The following is a 7,222-nucleotide window of genomic DNA, read 5'->3' on the forward strand; positions in this document are numbered from 1 at the left end:
TACTGAAAATACAAAAATTAACTGGTCGTGGTGGCGGGCGCCTGTAATCTCAGCTACTCAGGAGGCTGAGGCAGGAGAATTGCTTGAACCCAGGAGGAGGAGGTTGCAGTGAGCTGAGATTGTGCCCTTGCGCTGCAGCCTGGGTGACAAGAGCGAAACTCCATCTCAAGAAAAAAAATAAAAATAAAAATGAACTATAGATTTTCATCGAAGTACAGAGAGTAGGCTGGGCACAATGGCTCACACCTGTCATCCCAGCACTTTGGAATCAAGGCAAGAGGATTGCTTGAAACCAGGAATTCAAGACCAGCCTGGCCAACATAGCAAGACCCCATCTCTACAAATAAAGTAAATTAGCTGGATGTGGTGGTGTGTGCCAGTAGTTCCAGCTAGTCAGGAGGCTTAAGGCAAGAAGAGCACTTGAGCCCAGGAGTTTGAGACTTCAGTGAGCTGTAATCATGCCACTGCACTCTTGCCTGGGCATCAGAGTGAGATCCTACCTCAAGAAAAAGAAGAAAGAAGGAGGAAGAGAAGAGGAAGAGAAGAGGAAGAAGAAGAAAGAGTTGGAGGAGGAGGAGGGAAGAGAAGGAAGAAGAAGGAGAAAAAAGAGGAAGAGGAGAAGAGGAAGAAAAAAGGAGGAGGGAAGAGAAGGAAGAAGAAAAAGGAGAGAAAGAAGAAAGGAAGAGGAGGAAAGGAAGCACAAGCAAGAGGAGAAGAGGACGGAAAATAAGAAGAAAAGGAGGAGGAGGAAGGAAGAGAAGGAAGGAGAAAAAGAAAGAAAGGAAGAGGAAGAAGAGTAAGAGGAGAAGAGGAAGAAGAAGGAGAAGAAAACGGAGGGAGGAAGAGATGGAAGAAGGAGGGAAAGAAGAAAGAGGAAGAGGAGGAGAGGAAGAAGAAAAAGAAGGAAGAGGAAAAGAGAAAAGAAGAAAAGGGGGAGGAGGAGGGAAGAGAAGGAAGAAGGAGAAAAAGAAGTTGAGAAAGAAGAAAAAGGAAGAGGAAGAAAAGAAGAGGAGGAGGGAAGAGAAGGAAGAAGGAGAAAAAGAAGAGAAAGGAAGAGAAGAAGAAAAGGAAGAGGAGGAGTAAGAGGAGAAGAGGAAGAAGAAGGAGAAGAAAAGGAGGAGGGAAGAGACGGAAGAAGGAGAAAAAGAAGAAAAAAGAGAAAGAAGAGGAGGAGGAGGAAGAAGAAGAAGACAGAGGAAGAAAAAGAAGCTTTTATAACTTTGAAAAACTTGGAAAGGTCTAGCTGTGGATTTGTGAAATTCTAATATAGCTTGATGGTGAAATATCACACACCTTTGATAATGATGCTCAATTATTTTTATTCCCATAAAGATATTAGTGATACATTACTAAGTTAAAAAAGAGAGTTATAAGAGAATAAGTGCAATCATGCCTCATTTTAAAAAATTTGTCTACAGATCATTTATTAGAATGTAAACTCTATGAGCAGGGGCACTATCTTGTTTAGCACAGTATATCTGATGTCTAGAACAATTCCTGGTACAAAGTAGGCACTTAGTCAATATCTGTTGACTATATCTGGAAGGATAGACAGTAAGATACTGATAGTGGTTTTCTCTGAATAGTGGAGATTTTTATTGTGATTTTTATTTTTTGTACTTTTAGACATTTCTCTTTTTTTTGTTTTCTTTGAGACAGTCTCACTCGGTCACCCAGGCTGGAGTGTGGTGGCACAATCTCGGCTCACTGCAACTTCTGCCTCCCAGGTTCAAGCAATCGTCCTGCCTCAGCCTCCTGATTAGCTGGAATTACAGACGTGCGCCACCATGCCTGGCTAATTTTTGTATTTTTAGTAGAGACGGGGTTTCACCATGTTGACGAGGCTGGTATCGAACTCCTGACTTCAGGTGATCCACCCGCCTTGGCCTCCCAAAATGCTGGGATTACAGGCGTGAGACACCGCACCTGGCCGCATTTGGAAAATTTTATATGCAATGAACCAACATTATTAAAGTAATAAAATATAATTTTAAATGTTATGTGATAAAAATATCTTAAAAAGTGAAAGAGCTGTCCTGGGTAATTTTGACAACAACAAAAATTAGTAAATCACAAAGGAAGAGTATCAGGAACTGGGGGCAGTGTTGGAGCCACTGCATCATAGCAGACACAATTTCAGGGCCACCTGCTGGTCACTCAGAGGTCAATACAAAAGGGCTTTGACAGTTTATAGCAAGCTTGTCCAACCCATGGCCCACAGCCCACATATGGCCCAGGACAACTTTGAATACAGTCGAATATGAATTTGTAAACTTTCTTAAAACATTATGATTTATTTTATTTTTTAGCTCATCGGCTATTAGTGTATATATATATATATATATATATATATATTTTTTTTTTTTTTTTTTGAGAAGGAGTCTCGCTCTGTCGCCCAGGCTGGGATGCAGTGGCCGGATCTCAGCTCACTGCAAGCTCCGCCTCCCGGGTTTACGCCATTCTCCTGCCTCAGCCTCCCGAGTAGCTGGGACTACAGGCGCCTGCCACCTCGCCCGGCTAGTTATTTTTTGTATTTTTTAGTTGAGATGGGGTTTCACCTTGTTAGCCAGGATGGTCTCGATCTCCTGACCTCGTGATCCGCCCGTCTCGGCCTCCCAAAGTGCTGGGATTACAGGCTTGAGCCACCGCGCCCGGCCTATTAGTATATTTTATGTGTGGTCCAAGACAATTATTCTTCCACTGTGGCCCAGGGAAGCCGAAAGATTGGACACCCCTGGTTTATAACGATCAGAAAGATGGGCTGTGTTTTTGGTTTTTTTTAAGGTAAAATTTGAACACAATGAGATGCGTAGGTCTTACGTGTACAAATCAACACGTGTGTGTGTGTTTTTTTTTTTTTTTTTTAATCAGGCAGCCCTCAGAGTCACAGGTGATTCTGAAAGACTCCCCAGTGTGTTTTGGTTAATATATACACCTGTGAAACTATCATTCCATCACGATATAGAACATTTCAGTCGTCCCGGAAATTTCCCCTATGGGATGAACTTATTTCCCAGCTTAAGCTACATTTTTGGTGAAATGTCATTTGTTGGTAGTTTGTAGTTTTCTTACTGGTTGCTTTGGATATATTCCTTAACTCTGTAATTTATTTTCTCTATCTGAGCAACTTGTCACCTTAAGAGTATGCCTTTCTAGAAAACATGCTAATAATGTAATGTACTTAACAGGAAGGAGAGAAATGGCACTCAGGTTATGGGATTGGCTATCAAAGTGCTGAATTGAAACAATGACCAAGTAAATTGCATGAAATAATTTGTATTCTAAACTGTTTTTCATTGTAGTAAATGAAATGTCTGTGGTCTAAACAGACTGACAGTCAGAAGAGGTCTTGGTTTGCTCCAGACATGGGTGTTTGGGAAAGGGTATTAGGGGAGCAAGTGACTAAGGACCTGATGGGGTGATTTCCAGAGGCAGCTGTTTGCCAGAAACTTGGGAACATGAGGCTCTTTGGTGGGTGCAGAAGCACAGGAGAGCAACACAGTGGATTTGTGCCTGCCCCCTGCACATACCTTCTAGGCTTAGCATTCCTCTGGCCTCTGTCGGCTCTAGTCCACTGCATACGTGCAGTTGAACACAGCAAACAGAAACATCTTTTGGCTGTGGCATAATATTGTACTTACTGTAAAAAAGATAGCATTTCCTGAATTTCTTTTTTGGGAAGTGTTAAAAAATGCAGATAGGATGTAGTCTGACATTTTCCCCCCTTATTGTGAAATAGCTGAAGTTCATTTCTCTTTTTGTCTCTTTCTCTCTCTCTGTCTCTCTCTCTTGTTCTCTTTCTCTTTCCTCTGTTTCTGAGGTGAAGATAAACCTCAACTTCCAGGAAGGGAAAAATTTAACTTAAATATGGGTTCAAAGGTCCATGCCAAAACAATGTGATCAATACATAGGTTAAAATTGTCCTAAAGAGGACTATGGAATGGATTGCAACATGGTTCAGGCCAGATGATTTCTGGGATTACTAGCCTGGTAGTCCAAAAAGACATTGCATGCTGTGAGGGAAATAAAAACAATAATGCGAAAACAACATTAAGGATCTACTGCAAGTATGGCCCACAAGACACTCCTGAGCTGCTTGCTGTTGCGCCACTGTGCATTTCATCCCTCCCCCTCTCTTCATCGATCCTGCAGCATGTGGGGTGTGAAATCACTTGAGAAACTGTTTCCGCTGGTTTGCTATGAGAATTTCATAGTTTGACCCCTGAAAATGAAGGGAATTAGAATTGATAGGAAGGATGATTTGGTGCCCAAAGTGGTGAATTGGTGCCAGAAGGTCACCTTCGTAAGAAATGCCTTTGCTTGGTGGCTGTGTAAGTTAGAAATAAGTGAGCTGAAAATTAAAGTAAAAAAGGTTAATTTCTATGAGAATATCAGTTGGACAGAAAGCAATTAGGTAAGGTGTAATCTAAGAAGTAAAGCAGGAGAGAGAGTTTACTTAATAACTAAATATTTACTTTTATCTCTTTCCCTCACTTGTAAACCAAGATAGGCCTGTTTGTTTTCTATACAAGAGTTAATGCTCTATGATTAATTATATTCATTATTCCAATAATAGCAACAATGAACTTTAAATGAAAATCATTGTCATTATATCTATTTATTTCTTGGTTGCTAAAATTGAAAAAATATTGAAAATCAAATGGACATTGTACATTACTTACTATTTTGCTTGCTGTGGATGATTAAAAAAAAAACCCTATTCTGTTTCACTTAATGCTTCAAGTAAATTACATTTTCTGCCTCTCACATTTGAATACAAGGCTGTTATCTTAGGGCTCCCAGCACTGTGGAAGAAACATTTCATGGAAGTAACTCTATTTCAGCTGTAATGTCTCTTTCTGCTCCTTTTTTATTGAAGAAAAAAAAGAAGAAAAAGAAAAGAAAAAGAAATAAAGCAATAATAATTATATTTCTAGCCCAGAAATATGATCCTTTGAATAAAATTCTGCCCTGACTTTCAGTTAATCAGAAGATGAGTGATACCCTATTTCTTTATAGTTTCTTCTAGTCTGAGTGAGATGAAAGAGGAATTTGCAATCAAATAAGAGCGGTATTGCAGACATTACAACTAATTTATATAGTTAAGAACTCAGAATTGTATCCAGATCTGACCGGGAACATGACACAAGATTTAATTTAAAAGGAAAAAGGGGGCAATTTCTTTTTTTATTTTGGTAACTCAATTTACATTGTGCCATGACTCAGTAATTATGCTGCAAGCCTCACTGTGAACACTGATGAATTGACTTTGTGTCCATCTATTATGTTGACACTGGATTAAAATAGAACTAACTCCATCATTCAGGTTGGAGATAGTTCAGAAGTATTGCTTGCTCCTCTTTTTCCTTCTACTGTCTCCTTTTTCTCATCTTCCAGATTATTGGTGCCTCACCAGAAGAGAACAGAGGAGAGACTTACTGACTTACATAAAACATTCATTAACTTACCATAGAGACTACATATGCAGAATATCCATCATATATAACCCACATATTGTAGTATGTAGCCAATATTTTGTTCATGTGAAAAGTAGAGAATTGCACCAATCATTTAAATAACTTAGGTAAAACACTGTTGAAGAAAAACTTTATTTAGACCCAAATTAGTCAATCAATTAATTCAAACAGAGCTAATATTCAATCATGCTTTATTTTGTCAAGGAAATAATTAGATATTTCTTTAGGTTCCAAGCAGCACCGAAATCATAGGCAAAAAGGAGGTAGCAAATGAACATACATTCCTCCTCTGCCTTCTCTTTGCAACACATTCCAGACATGGTTTTTGCCCCAGCTGTCCACCGAAACTGCTAAATCTGATGGTCAGTTCTCGTCCCCCTTATTTGACCCATCATCAGCATTTGACACAGTTGATTACAGTTTCTTCAGACACTTTCTTCCCTTACTTCCAGGATGCCACCAGCTTTGGTTCTTTCCAGATCTCCTGGGCTATTCGTTAGTCTCCTCTGCTTGTTTTGTCTTCCTGACCTCTGTGTAGTTGGTGGAGCACCCATACAGCTCAGTCTCTCACCCCCTTCTCTTTTCTATCTAATTAATTTCCTGATGGGCTCGTCAAGTCTCATGCCTCTCAAAATATTATACATGCTAACAACTTTGAGTTATATCTTTGGCCTTGACCTAGCCCCAAATTTACAGACTTACATATCCAGCTGCCTACAAACCTCTATTTGATGTCTAATAGGTATGTGAAACTCAACATGTTCAAAACCCAACTTATGATCTTTCCCCAAATCTGTTCCTTCATAGTCTTCTCTGGCTCAGGAAATGGCAGATCTATTATTTCAGTTGCTCATGCCAAAAGCCATAGAGCCATCCTCACCTTTCTCTTTCTCTCACTCCCCACATCCAATCTATCTACAAATTCTTTTGTTGTTGTTGTTGTTGTTTCTGAGACAGAATCTTGCTCTGTCGTCCAGACTGGAGTGCAGTGGCACAATTTCTTCTCACTGCAACCTTTGCCTCCCAGGTTCAAGCGATTCTCCTGCCTCAGCCTCCCGAGTAGCTGGGATTACAGGCACCACGCCCAGCTAATTTTTTATTTTGTATTTTTAGTAGAGATAGGGTTTTATCATGTTGACCAGGCTGGTTTTGAACTCCTGACCGCAGGTGATCCACCTGCCTTGGCCTGCCAAAGTACTGAGATTATAGGACTGAGCCACTACACCCAGCCTTATCTACAAATTATTTACCTGTGAACTATAACCAGAACCAGCTACTTCTCACCAGCCTGGTTCAAGCTGCAATCATTTTTCATGTAGATATTTACAATAAGGGCTATTATAAAAAAACAGGTCTCCCTGTTTTTACCATGCTGTACCTGCCCTTGTCTGCAAAGCTCACAGAGTAATCTTAAAACTATTGATGACGCCGGGCGCGGTGGCTCAAGCCTGTAATCCCAGCACTTTGGGAGGCCGAGGCGGGTGGATCACGAGGTCAGGAGATCGAGACCATCCTGGCTAACATGGTGAAACCCCGTCTCTACTAAAAATACAAAAAACTAGCCGGGCGAGGTGGCAGGCGCCTGTAGTCCCAGCTACTCGGAGGCTGAGGCGGAAGAATGGCGTGAACCCGGGAGGCGGAGCTTGTAGTGAGCCGAGATCGCGCCACCGCACTCCAGCCTGGGTGACACAGCCAGACTCCGTCTCAAAAAAAAAAAAAAAAAAAAAAAAAAAAAAAAAAAAAAA

This window comes from Theropithecus gelada, chromosome 5, assembly GCF_003255815.1.
Source record: "Theropithecus gelada isolate Dixy chromosome 5, Tgel_1.0, whole genome shotgun sequence".
NCBI classification, from domain to species: Eukaryota; Metazoa; Chordata; class Mammalia; order Primates; family Cercopithecidae; genus Theropithecus; species Theropithecus gelada.